Below are 14,576 nucleotides of genomic sequence, written 5' to 3'. Positions count from 1 at the left end.
TCTTTGTTCATTTTGGAAACAGGGTGTTGCCTGTCTTATAAAGTGACTGGGAAAGTGTATCCTTATATTCAATTTTCTAGTAGAGGTTGTCTAGAATTGGTATTGTTTCTTCCTTAAATATCTGGTATAATTTATTCATCCATCCAGCCCTGAATTTTTCTTTATGGGGAGGTTTATAACTACAAGTTTAATTATTTCATAGATGTAGTACTATTCAGGTTGTCTTTTTTTTTTTTTTTAAGAACTTTGGCAGCTTTTGCCTTACAAGGAATTTGTCTGTTTCATCTGAGTTGTATTTATAAGCACAAAGTTGCTAATCACATTTTCATATCCTAATATCTGTAGAATCTGTAGTAATGTTATTTCTCATAGCAATAATATGTTGTCTTTTCTGTCTTTCATGTTTAGTCTGGCTAGAGATTTATCTATTTTATTGAATTTCTCAAAGAACCAGTTTTGGGGATGCAGAAAAAGCTATTCTAAGAGGGAATTTTATAGCAATACAGGCCTATCTCATGAAGCAAGAAAAATCTCTTTTGTTGTTGGTTTTTGTTTTGTTTTGGTTTGTTTTTTTCTTTCTTTCTTTCTTCCTTCCTTCCTTTCTTAACATATAATGTATTATTTGTTTCATGGGTACAGGTCTGTGATTCATCAGTCTTACACAATTCACAGCGCTCACCATAACACATACCCTCCCCAATGTCCATCACTCAGCCACCCCATCCCTCCCACCCCCATCCACTCCAGCAACCCTCAGTTTGTTTCCTGAGATTGAGTCTCTTATGGTTTGTCTCCCTCTCTAGTTTTGTCTTGTTTTATTTTTTCCTCTCTTCCCCTATGATCCTCTGCCTTGTTTGTCAAATTCCACATATCAGTGATATCATGTGATAATTGTCTTTCTCTGATTGACTTATTTCGCTTAGCATAGTACTCTCTAGTTCCATCCATGTCATTGCAAATGGCAAGATTTCGGTTTTTTGATGGCTGCATAATATTCCATTGTATATATATACCACATCTTCTTTATCCATTCATCTGTTGGTGGACATCTAGGCTCTTTCCATAGTTTGGCTATTGTGGACATGAAGCAAGAAAAATCTTAAATAAACAATCTAACCTTACACCAAAGAAGCTAGAAAAAGATAATAAGCAAAATTGAAAGCAGGTAGAAGGAAGGAAATAAAGGTTAGAGCAGAAATAAATGAAATAAAGACTATAAAAAAAAACAATAGAACAGATCAGGGCTGGTTCTTTGAAAAGATCAAGAAAATTGATAAACCTTAGCAAGATTCACCAAAAAAAAAAAGATGAAGAAGAAGAGAGAGGACTCAGAAATGACAGAGGAAAAATAACAACCAACACCAGAGAAATACAAAAGATTCTAAGAGAATATTTTTAAAAATTATATGCCAACAAATTAGGCAACCTAAAAGAAATGGATAAATTCCTAAAAAAATACAACCTTTTAAAACTGAATCAGGAATAGAAAATTTGAACAGACTAATTACCAGCAATGAAATTGAATCAGCAATAATAATAATTAAAATTTAAAAAAAACCCTCCCACAAAGTCCATGACCAGATGGCTTCACAGGCAAATTCTACCAAACTTTTAAAGAAGAGTTAATACCTATTCTTCTCAAATTATTCCAAAAAATTGAAAAGGAAGGAAAACTTCCAAATTCATTCTGTGAGGCCAGCGTTACCCTGATACTAAAACCAGATAAAAACACCACAAAAGAAGAGAACTACAGGCCAATATCCCTGATGAACATAGATGCAAAAATCCTCAACAAAATATTAGCAAATCAGTCCAACAATACATTAAAAAATCGTTCACCACAATCAAGTGAGATTTATTCTTGGGTTGCAGGGGCAGTTCAATATTCACAAATCAGTCAATGGTGATTGATAAGGGAAAGGATAAGAACCATATGCTCATTTCAGTAGATGGAGAAAAAGCATTTGACAAAGTACAACATCTACTCATGATAAAAACCCTTAGCAAAGTAGGCTTAGAGGGAACATACCTCAACATAATAAAGGCCATATATGAAAAACCCACAGCTAACATCATAGTCAATGGTGAAAAACAGAACTTTTCCTCTATGGTTAGGAACAAGACAAGGATGTCCTCTCTTACCACTTTTATTTAATATAATACTGGAAGTTTTAGCCACAGCAGTCAAACAAGGAAAAGGAATAAAAGACATCCAGATTGGTAAAGAAGAAGTAAATCTTTTACTATTTGGAAATGACATGATACTCTATATAGAAAACCTGAAAGATTCCACCAAAAAAAAAAAAAGTATTAGAAACTTACAAACGAATTTAGTAAAGTCACAGGATACAAAATCAATGTACATAAATCCATTGCATTTCTATACACTAATAAGGAAGCAAAAAGAGAAATTAAGAGAATAACCCCATTTACAATTGAGATAATATAATAAGATAATAAAATGCCTAGAAATACACCTAACCAAAGAGGTGAAAGACCTGTATTCTGAAAACTATAAAACATTGATGAAAAAATTTGAAGGTGACACAAAGAAATAGAAAGATATTTCATGTTCATAGATTGGAAGAACAAATATTGTTAAAATGTCTATACTACCCAAAGCAATCTACACATTTACTGCAGGCCCTATCAAAATGCCAACAGCGTTTTTCACAACTATAAAAAACAATCTTAAAATTTGTATGGAACCACAAAAGACCTCAAATAGCCAAAGCAATCTTGGAAAAGAAAAACAAAGATGGAGGCATCATAATCCCAGACTTTAAGTTATATTACAGAGGTGTAGTCATCAAAACAGTATGGTACTGGCACAAAAGCAGACACATAGATCAATGGAACAGAAGAATATAGAGCCTGGAAATCCGCAATTATATGGTCAATTAATCTACAACAAATACAACAAAGGAGGCAAGAATATGCCATAGGGAAAAAAACAGTCTCTACAACAAATGGTGTTGGGAAAACTGGATCGCTACATGCAAAAGAGTGAAACTGGACCACTGTCTTGCACCAAACACAAAATTAAAAATGGATTAAGGACCTAGGGGCCACTGAGTGGCTTAGTCAGTTAAGTGTCTGCTGTCAGCCCAGGTCATGATCCCAGGGTCCTGGGATCCAGCCCTGCGTCAGGCTCCCTGCTCAGCAGGGAGTCTGCTTCGCCCTCTCCCTCTGCCCCTGCCCCGCTCATGCTCACTTGCTCTCTCTCTCTCAAATAAATAAATAAATAAGATCTTTTTAAAAAATGGATTAAGGACCTAAGTGTGAAACCTGAAAACATAAAAATCCTAGAAGAGAATATAGGCATTGATTTCTCTGCCATTGGCTGTGACAACATTTTTCTAGATATGTCTCCTGCCACAAAGGAAACAGAAGCAAAAATAAATTATTGGGACTATATCAAAACAAAAACCTTCTGCACAGCAAAGGAAACAATCCACAAAACTAAAAGACAACCTACTGAATGGGAGAAGATATTTGCAAATGACATATCTGATAAAAGGTTAGTATCTAAAATATATAAAGAACACAACTCAACACCAAAAACCAAATAATCCAATTAAAAAATAGGCAGAAGACATGAACAGACATTTCTACACAGAAGACATACAGATGGCCAACAGACACATGAAAAGGTGCTCAATATCACTCATTAGGAAAATGCAAATCAAAACTATTATATCACCTGACACCTGTCAGAGTGGCTAAAATCAAAGACACAAGAAACAACAAGTATTGGTGAGGATGTAGAGGAAAAGGAACCCTCTTTGAGTTTCAGACTGATCTCTTGTCTTTTATCTATGACTCATTTTTTAAAAAACACTATTACCTAGTTCAAAATCTTCTGTTTTTTAGCCTGCAGAGATTGACATTTTTGGTTGTCCTAGAAGGAGTTTAATGCACTGGCTTAATATCCCCTGCCATAAATTTTCTAAATTATATTTCAAAAATTGCAATGAAAACTCAGGGATGGAGTAGGAGGAGGAGGAAAAATCAGTTTCCATAACTTTGGGTCTACAAAACCCAGGTATTAAAGGTATTACCGTCTAATGCAGCATTACTTAAGATGGTGCATAAAACTAGATACCAAGTACACGAAATGTAGCTAGGGAAAAAAAAAAAAATTGAGATGGGCAGGGGCACCTGGGTGTCTCAGCCAGTTAAGCATCTGCGTTTGGCTCAGGTCATGATCCTGGGTCCTGGGATTGGGCCCCACTGCTTCTCCCTCTCCCTCTGCTGCTGTCTCTCAAATAAATAAATAAATAAATAAATAAATAAATAAATAAATAAATAAATAAATAAATAAATAAAATCTTTTAAAAAATTGATATGGGCTGTGAGTGTGAAATACACACTGGATTTTGAAGACTTCATTTGAAAAAGCATAAAATGCCTCAATGGTTTTTATATCGATTACAAGTTGAAATGATTGTACTTTAGATATATTGGGTTAGATAAAATATTACATTTAATTTTACCTATTTCTTTTTACTTTTTAAGAATCAGACTACTGGGCAATTTTAAATTATTTGTATGGTTCACATTAAATTTCTGTCAGACATTGCTGTAGAATCCCATACTCAAACCTCAGCCCAAGACATTAGTCCTGCTTCACTCTACCTATATTCATTTTAAAGACTGGTTTTTAAAAAGAATAATTGAGAACAAAAAAATCTTCCAGAGATTTCTCAGTGATGCTTTTTATTTTTATTTTTTTAAAGATTTTATTTATTTGTTTGACAGAGGGAGAGACAGTGAGAGAGGGAACACAAGCAGGGGGAATGGGAGAGGGAGAAGCAGACTTCCTGCTGAACAGGGAGCCCAATGCAGGGCACAATCCCAGGACCCTGGGATCATGACCTGAGCTGAAGGCAGACACTTAACAACTGGGCCACCCAGGTGCCCCAGTGATACTTTTTAATAATGAAATTAGCACAAAACTCATCCCAAGCTACTAAACTTTCTGGTGCATAACTCTGTGTTGCCTCACACTTCACACTTTAGTGAAATCCACATAGCTTGGATCTTACTGCAATGTTTAGCTAAACTTTAGGCAGGCATTTGGGACCAGGAGTTAGAGATGCACTCTTAAAAGGGTGATGAAAATCAATTAGTACAGACACTTGGCCAGTAAGTTGGAATATTCGAAAAGGTCACTGCTACATCCCTCCTCCTGCAGCTCACAGCATGACCTCCATGTGCAAGGAGCCAGAATAAAAAATGGTAATGATTTACATGTTTTATAGTCAGGAAGATGTGCCCCGTTTCATTCTTCAAGGTTACTGAGCCTTTGACAGGTTCAAATTTCACAACCATAGTATACAGTTGCCATTATATTCCTGTGCATTAAGAATACAAATCAAAACCGTAGTAAGATACCACCTCAAACCAGTCAGAATGGCTAAAATTAACAAGTCAGGAAACAACAGATGTTGGCAGGGATGGAGAGAAAGGGGAACCCTCCTACACTGTTGGTGGGAATGCAAGCTGATGCAGCCACTCTGGAAAACAGTATGGAGGTTCCTCAAAAAGTTGAAAATAGAGATACTCTACAACCCAGCAATTGCACTACTGGGTATTTACCCCAAAGATACAAATGTAGTGACCCGAAGGGACACCTGCACCCCAATGTTTATAGCAGCAGTGTCCGCAATAGCCAAACTATGGAAAGAGCCAAGATGTCCACCAACAGATGAATGGATAAAGAAGATGTGGTATATATATATGATGGAATATTATGCAGCCATCAAAAAATGAAATCTCGCCATTTGCAATGATGTGGGTGGAACTAGGGGGTATTATGCTAAGCGAAATAAGTCAATCAGAGAAAGACAATTATCATATGATATGATCTCACTGATACGTGGAATTTAAGAAACAAGGCAGATGATCATAGGGGAAGAGAGGAAAAAAATGAAACCAGAGAGGGAGACAAACCATAAGAGACTGTTAATCTCAGGAAACAAACTGAGGATTGCTGGAGGGGAGGGGGTTGATGGACACTGGGGAGGGTATGTGTTCTGGTGAGCACTTGGTGTTGTGTAAAACTGATGAATCATAGGCCTGTACCCCTGAAACAAATAATACATTATATGTTAATAATAAAAAATAAATAAAATTTTTAAAAAAAGAATTATATTTGTTGGGACGCCTGGGTGGCTCATTCAGTTAATTGTCTGCCTTTGGCTCAGATCATGATCCCAGGGTCCTGGGATCAAGTCTCGCATCGGGCTCCCTGCTTAGCGGGGAGCCTGCTTCTCCCTCTGCCTGCAGTTCCCCCTGCTTGTGCTCTTTCTCTCTCTCTCTCTCTCTGAAAAATAAATAAAATCTTTAAGAAAAAAGAATTATATTTGGACTAAAATATCATAGCCATATTTTTGGAGAGTCTCCTCTCCCCCTAAAGTCTGTCTCACACTTGCAAAACTTCTTCCACTTGATTTAAATTTCTCAGGCTCTCCATTGTGGAATGCAACTCTGGCCTTATCTGTGTTGTTGTTGTTGTTGTTGTTGTTGTTGTTGTTTTCAATTAGGGTGTGTTTCAGAGCAAGTTTTGCAGTTTGAGGAATGACTTTTCTATCAGTAATGCATCATAAAATTGTTCAGCCAAGGTTTTGACCACTGCCGTGGCCTCATGAGGCATTTCTCGTTAGAGATGAAGTAATGTAATTTTAAGGACACTCTTTCCTAATGTGGCCTGTCATGAGCACGTTTTGAGCCTAACATTGTGTTCTGTAAACTTCGTGCGACTAGCTTCTGGAATCTACCCTTGTAGCCAAAGTATTTGCAGAGGATATTTGTCTAGATAGCTGCAAAAAGAGGCATTCCTTTTCTTGATGAATATTTTAATAATTGAACCAGTTGAAATCATAAATGGCACTTAACAGGGTTTAGACAAAAAAATAAAAATAAAAGTCATTAGAAATCACTGAGTCCAAACTCTTTTCTAGGTGAAGAAACTAAGGTCCAGAGAGGTAACATGATTTGCCTAAGACCACAGCAAAGATAGTGGATAAGAATATGGTCTAATAATATCTTTAATCATGTCTCTGTGTAAATAATATACTGGTATTATGGGGGAAAAAAAGAATATGGTCTAATGATGTTCATCCCTGTTCTTTTTCCAGTATACTACACATGGTCTTTAAATAATAAAGTGGTGTTTGGTCTATAACCATAGTAACGTTTCTTCAGATTTATTTAAGAAAATTTTTTAATTCATTTAAATAAACATAAACTAGTTCAATGTTGGAAACTTCTCTTGAGGCAAAACATAATGCTTTTCATAAAATCAAAATCAGTGGGCCTCGTTTCCAATGCAAAATATATATTGGTTGCTGTGTTCAGCTTTATATTTAAAACACTACAACTAAAACCATATGCAAACTAACAATCATTAACTAATGGCATATAGGAGGAAACAATTAGAGATGTGAAAGGAGAGAAACAAATCCAAAGAAACTATTCATCTTCTCGTTCAGCTTAAATGCCCTTCATTCATAAAGCCTTCTCTGATTGCTGTGGCAGAATCACTTCCTATTCTATGCTCCCATAACACCTTTTTCTACTTCTAGTGTGGCATGTTAAACACATTGATTTGCATTAGGTCATGTTAGGCCTACTTGTCTATTAGTTCCATTAGTTTGTAAGCCCCTTGAAGACAGACTAACTCTAATGATTGGTACCATATGTAAGTTTTCACTTTGTAGGCCCATATTTATTGGTTGAAAAATGAAGATGTAAGTATAAACTAAGATAAACTTTTTTTTAAAAAACACTTAGATTTTATTTTTTTAATGAATTTATTTTAGGGGGGAGGGGCAGAGGGGGAGAGAGAGAGAATCTTAAGCAGACTCTGTGCTGAGCATGGATCCCGATGCAGGGCTCCATCCTAGGACTCTGAGATCATGACCTGAGCTGAAATCAAGAGTTGGCCGCTTAACCAACTGAGCCATCAAGGTGACCCTAAACACTTAGATTTTAGTGTAAAGAATTTGGTGTACATCTACTTGGTATTTACCCCAAAGATACAAAAGTAGGGATCCGAAAGGGTACATGCACCCCGATGTTTATAGCAGCAATGTCCACAATAGCCAAACTGTGGAAAGAGCCAAGATGTCCATCGACAGATGAATGGATAAAGAAGATGTGGTATATATATATACAATGGAATATTATGCAGCCATCAAAAGGAATGAGATCTTGCCATTTGCAATGACGTGGATGGAACTGGAGGGTATTATGCTGAGCGAAATAAGTCAAACAGAGAAAGACATGTATCATATGACCTCACTGATATGAGGAATTCTTGATCTCAGGAAACAAACTGAGGGTTGCTGGAGTGGGGGGAAGGGGGGGAGGGATGGGGTGACTGGATGATGGACACTGGGGAGGGTATGTGCTCTGGTAAGCGCTGTGAATTGTGCAAGACTGTTGAATCTCAGATCTGTACCTCTGAAACAAATAATGCAATATATGTTAAGAAAGAAAAAAAAAAAAAGAAGAAGAATGTAGCAGGAGGGGAAGAATGAAGGGGGGGAAATCGGAGGGGTAGACGAACCATGAGAGACAATGGACTCTGAAAAACAAACTGAGGGTTCTGGAGGGGAGGGGGGTGGGAGGATGGGTTAGCCTAGTAATGGGTATTGAGGAGGGCACGTTCTGCATGGAGCACTGGGTGTTATGCACAAACAATGAATCATGGAACACTTCATCTAAAACTAATGATGGAATGTATGGGGATTAACATAACAATAAAAAAAATTTTTTTTAAAGAATTTGGTGTGCGTTACTTGAAGCAAATGTAGAGTAATTTGAGTAACTATATTTCACACTTTCACGTGAATCTAAAAATCAAGTCAGATACAGCCCTATTTTTCTAGAATGGTGCAAGGTCATATCAGAAAGGACAATATTGGTACACTATAGGCCACTGATTTTCAAAGTTTAGCATGCATTAGAATAACTGGAGAACTTGTTAAAACACAGATTGCTGGTCTCCGCACCTAGATTTCTGACTCAGTAAATCTGGAATGGAGCCTGAAAATTTTCATATATAACAAGTTCTAAGATCACACCTGTACTGCTGGTCCATGGCCAACACTTCATGAACTAGTATTATAGACAGACTCAGAAAAGAATAGAGGCAAACTGAAGCAGAGAAAGAGGGAAGTGGGAGCAATGTACACACTGAGTCAGATGATTAAGGGTAGGAGCAGTTGTGGAGCCCTGACCCAGCACCAAAGCATTAAGACATGTCCTCTCTCCACTTCCTACTTCCCTGATTAGGATGCCCTTGTCCTGACAACTGGACATTCTCAAAAGTACTTTTTACCCACCAATCAGTTTTGTTTCATCAAATTGGCCTCTTTCTGCAGCTAGTCTTTTAAAAACCAATACTTTGAGGGACTACTTAGTACCCAGCACTAAAATCTTAAGGAGAAAAAAATAGTATCATAAAGAGCTCTTAGATAATGTCTCTTTTCTTTCTTGGAAAAGAAATAAAAACTTCATTACTCAAGGAGAGGAGAATATAATCATCTTTGTTTACAAAATTCCTTTAGGTTTATGCTGTGAAAGACCAGGCAGGGCTTTTTTTGTTTGTTTTTACTTTTTATTGGATATAATTGACATACAATATTATATTAGTTTCAGATGTACAATATAACAATTTAATAGTTGTATATATTGCAAAATGATCACCCTAGTAAGTCTAGTTAACATCCATCACCACACATTGTTACAAATTTTGTATCTGTGATAAGAACTTCTAACATCTATTCTCTTAGCAACTTTCAATTATACAATACACTATTATATCCCATGACTTATTTATTTTATAACTAGAAGTTTATACCTTTGACCTCCTTACCTATTTCACCCACTCTCCCATACTTAACTCTGGGAACCACCAATCTGTTCTCTTTGTCTATGAGTTTGGTGTTTTGAATTTTTAAAATTCTGCATGTAAGTGAGATCATAGAATATCTTTCTCTGTCTGACTTATTTCACTTAGCATAATACCTTTTGGTTCCATCCATGTTGTTACAGATGGCAAGACTTTCTCCTATTTTGTGGCTAAATAATATTCCATTATGTATATATACACATTTTCTTTATCCATTCATCAACTGATGGATACTTAGGTTGCTTTCCTACTTTAGCTATTGTAAATAATGCTGCAGTGAACATGGGGGTGCATATATCTTTTCAAGTTAGTGTTTTCATTTCCTTTGGATAAATACCCAGAAGTGAATTGCTGGATCATATGATACCGCTGTTTTTAATTTTTTGAGGAAACTCTGTACTGTTTTCCATAGTGGCTGCACCAATTCACATTCCTACCTAAGGGTTCCCTTTTCTCCACATCCTTGCCAGCACCTGTTATTTCTTGTCTTTTTGGTAATAGACATTCTGATATCTCATTGTGAGATGATATCTTGTTGTGGTGTGAGATGGTATCTCATTGTGGTTTGAATTTGCATTTCCCTGATGATTAGTGATGTTGAGCATGTTTTCAAGTGGCTGTTGGCTATCTGTGTATCTTCTTTGGAAAACTGTCTATTCCAATCCTCTGCCCATTTTTTAATGAGACTTTTTTTTTTTTTTTTGCTGTTGAACTGTATGAGTTCTTTTTATATTTTGAGTAGTGAGCCCTGATTGGATATATGATCTTTAATACCTTCTTCCATTCAGTAGGTAGCTTTTTCATTTTGTTGATGGTTTTCTTCCCTGTATAGATGCTTTTTAATTTGATGTAGTCTGATTTATTTTGCTTTTGTTTGCCTTTGCCTTTGAGCTGTTTTGTTTTGTTTATTTTTTTATGTTTTTATTTAAATTCCAGTTAGTTAACATACAGTGTAATATTAGTTTCAGGTATATAATAAAACAATTCAAGACTTCTGTACAACACCTGGTACTCATCACAGCAAGTGCACTGCTTACTCTCCATCATCTGTTTAACCCATCCCCCCACCCACTACCCTTCCAGTAACCATCAGTTTGTTCTCTATAGTTAAAAGTCTGTTTCTTGGTTTGCCTCCCCCTCTCTTTTTTTTCCCCTTTGTTCATTTGTTTTGTTTCTTAAATTCCACATATGAATGAAATCATATGGTATTTGTCTTTCTCTAACTTATTTTGCGTAGTATAATACTCTGGAGTTCCATCCGTGTCATTGCAAATGGCAAGATTTCATTCTTTTTTATAGCTGAGTAATATTTGTGTGTGTGTGTGTGTGTGTGTATGTGTACCCACCACATCTTCTTTATCTATTCATCAGTCAACAAACACTGTTGCCTTTGCCTTTGGAGTCAGGTACTAAATGTCATAGAACATACCATCTATGTTTTCTCTTAGGAGTTTTATGGTTTCGGGTCTTACATTCAGGTCTTTAATCCATTTTGAGTTGATTTTTTGCGTATGATATAATGTAGTGGTCCAGTTTCATTCTTTTGCAGATGGCTGTCCAGTTTTCCCAGCATCATTTATTGAAGACACTGCCCTTTCCCCATTGTATATTCTTGGCTCCTTTGTCATAAATTAATTGACCCTGTATGTGTAGGATTATTTCTGGGCTTTCTAATCTGTTCCACTGATCTGTGTTTCTGTTTTTATGCCAATACCATACTGTTTTTATTACTGTAATTATGTAATATACTTTGAAATCAGAGTAATGAATCCAACTTTATTCTTCTTTCTCAAGATTACTTTGTCTATTTGGGGTCTTTTGTGATTCCATACAAATTTTAAGATTGTTCTGTTTCTATTAAAAATATCATTGGAATTGTGATAAGAATTACATTGAATCTAGATTATTTGGGTTTTATGGGTATATTAACAATACTAATTCTTCCATTCAGTGAGCACAGAATTTCTTTCCATTTATTTCTGTCTTCTTCAGTTTTTTTCGTCATTATCTTATAGTTTTCAGTGTACAGGTCTTTCACCTCCTTCATTAATTCATTTTTAGGTATTTTATTTTTCAATCGCTTCTCAGCCTTTTGGCTAGGATCAAGTGTAGTATCTGTTCTTATCAGCTTATTCTTTTTCATGCACCTGTAAATGGCATTGTTTTCTTATTTTTTTTTCCTGGTAGTTTGTTTTTAGTATATAGAAACAACAGATTTTTTCTATATTGATTTTGTATCCTGCAACTTTACTGAATTTGTTGATTAATTCTAACAGTTTGTGGTAGAGGATTTTCTGTGTATAATATTATGTTGTCTGTGAACAGTGATAGTTTTACTCCTTCCTTTCTGAATCTGATGCCTTTTACTTACTTTTCTTGCCTAATTGCTCTGGCTAAGACTTCCAATACTATGTTAAATAATCATGGCAAAAATGGGCATCCTTGTTTTGTTCCTGCTCTTAGTATGAGTAGATGTTTAGAGTTGTCTTAGAGTATGGTGTTAGCTGTGGGCTTGTCCTAAATGGCCTTTATTACGTTGAGGTATGTTCTCTATATAACCACTTTGTTAAAAGTTTTTATCATGAACAGATGTTAAATTTTGTCAAATGCTTTTTCTGCATCTATTGAGATGATAATATGATTTTTATCCTTCATTTTATTAATGTGGAGTAACACCCTGATTTGCAAATGTTGAACCATTCTTGCATCCCTGGAATAAACCCAACTTAATCATGGTGTATGATTGTTTTAATGTATTATTAAATACAGTTTGCTAGGGTGCCTGGGTGGCTCAGTCAGTTAAGTGTCTGCCTTCAGCTCAGGTCCTAATCCTAGGGTCCTGGGATTGAGCCCCACATTGGGCTCCCTGCTCAGTGGGGTACCTGCTTCTCCCTCTCTCTCTGCCTGCTGCTCTGCCTGCTTGTGCTCTCTCTCTTTCTCAAATAAATAAATAAAATCTTTAAAAAAAATAAATACAGTTTGCTAATAGTTTGTTGAAGATTTTTCATCTGTGTTCATCAGGGATATTGGCCTGTAATTTTCTTTTCTTATGCTGTCCTTATCCAGTTTTGGTATCAGTGTAATGCTGGCCTTGTAAAATGAGTTTGGAAGGGTTCCAGTCCCTTCTATTTTTTGGAAGATTTTGAGAAGGATTAGTACTGATTCTTCTTTAAATGTTTGGTAGAATTCACCAGCGAAGCCATCTGGTCCTGGACTTTTGTTTGTTGCGAGATTTTTGATTACTCATTCAATCTCCTACTAGTCTGTTCAGATTTTCTATTTTTCATGACTCAGTCTTGGTAAGTTGTATGTTTCTAGGGTTAAAATAGCAGACTAGGTTTTATACAGATACATACTAAGGCATATATGTGCTAATTAATCATATGTTTTCTTATGCTGGTTCTTAGAGTGTCCATATTAGGTCTTATAAACTACACTCAAAACTGATAGCTCCACTCTGTACAGGAACTTGGCCTGGCTCTTGCCTTTCCCTTCTATACCCTCAGCCCCCTACTCCTGTCCAAAGCTTGGTCACCTAACTTAGAATAAATTCTTTTTCCTTCCCAAGTCTGCCTGTCTTTTCACAAAAAAAAAAAAAAAAAAAAAGTCCTGATCTCCCGTCTCTAACAAGGAGTCCTCTCTTTTTTCTAGTAACTTTATGACTCCTTTTCTTTTTTTTTTTTTTTTTAAGATTTTATTTATTTGCGAGAGAGAGAATGAGAGACAGAGAGCATGAGAGGGAGGAGGGTCAGAGGGAGAAGCAGACTCCCTGCCGAGCAGGAAGCCCGATGCGGGACTCGATCCCGGGACTCCAGGATCATGACCTGAGCCGAAGGCAGTCACTTAACCAACTGAGCCACCCAGGCGCCCTGTGACTCCTTTTCTCATGTCCAAAACTTTTGCAGTCCCTACAGTCCTTTTTTCTGGAGTAGTTGTAAGCTAGCCAAATACTGTCTATTTTGTGTTTCTGTGTTATTTAGGAAAATTACACCCAGAAAGAGTCTGGTTTTTTAAAAGAATTCCAGCCAATGGTGTAATTTGTTTTTACCTAAGATAGCAGTAAGAATTAAGTATCTGGATGATTGTTAGTTTCAAACTCTTATAACCTTTTGAAAATACCATGATTCGTGTGTGTGTGTGTGTGTGTGTTCATTCCAGAAGTTTTGTGGAAGAAACATACATAGTTCTCCAAAATGTTTAATTAAAATCAGAAAGAGAATTTCATAGGCTGTCATGCCAGTCATTTGACAGACAAACTTTAGTGTTCCAAAATAAAAAATTAAATAGTTTCCACCTGAGATTTAAGGCCCAAGGTGTATGTCACTAATATTTATACAATTTTGAGCCTAAAGAGTTATCCATGATTGCTACATTCCCCTAATACACCTGCCTCCTTACTGAATTTTATTTCCTATTTCCTCAGTGACTACAGGACTATATAAGACACTAATTCATTTTCTAAAAGGAATGAAGAAGAAGCTGTTTCAAATCTTGCTGGAAAACCACGTAGCTAGGAAATGTGAAGGAAAAGGTATTAAAATATTCAAACAGTGATGGCCTAGAGAAACTTCTAGAAATTGTGAATTCTAGAATGTCCTGATTATGGACTCCTGGTCATTTACCTCCACACATTTACTTCCACTCCCCTCCTAAA

General features: G+C 36.2%; 1 protein-coding gene and 1 pseudogene across 3 annotated transcripts in view; both read left to right on the top strand.

Moving 5' to 3' along the window:
- Positions 1–14,576, top strand: part of SBF2 (SET binding factor 2) — a 472,728-nt gene that overhangs the window by 321,408 nt on the left and 136,744 nt on the right. The window lies entirely within an intron of this gene.
- LOC123858155 (U2 spliceosomal RNA) lies at positions 11,999–12,138 on the top strand (annotated as a pseudogene).

Source organism: Mirounga angustirostris, unplaced genomic scaffold, assembly GCF_029215605.1.
Source record: "Mirounga angustirostris isolate CCGP_5_RB_7025 unplaced genomic scaffold, mMirAng1.0.hap1 SCAF_13, whole genome shotgun sequence".
In the NCBI taxonomy this organism is placed as follows: domain Eukaryota; kingdom Metazoa; phylum Chordata; class Mammalia; order Carnivora; family Phocidae; genus Mirounga; species Mirounga angustirostris.
Note: the sequence above shows the minus strand (reverse complement) of the source record. Positions and strands in the feature narration are given on the sequence as shown.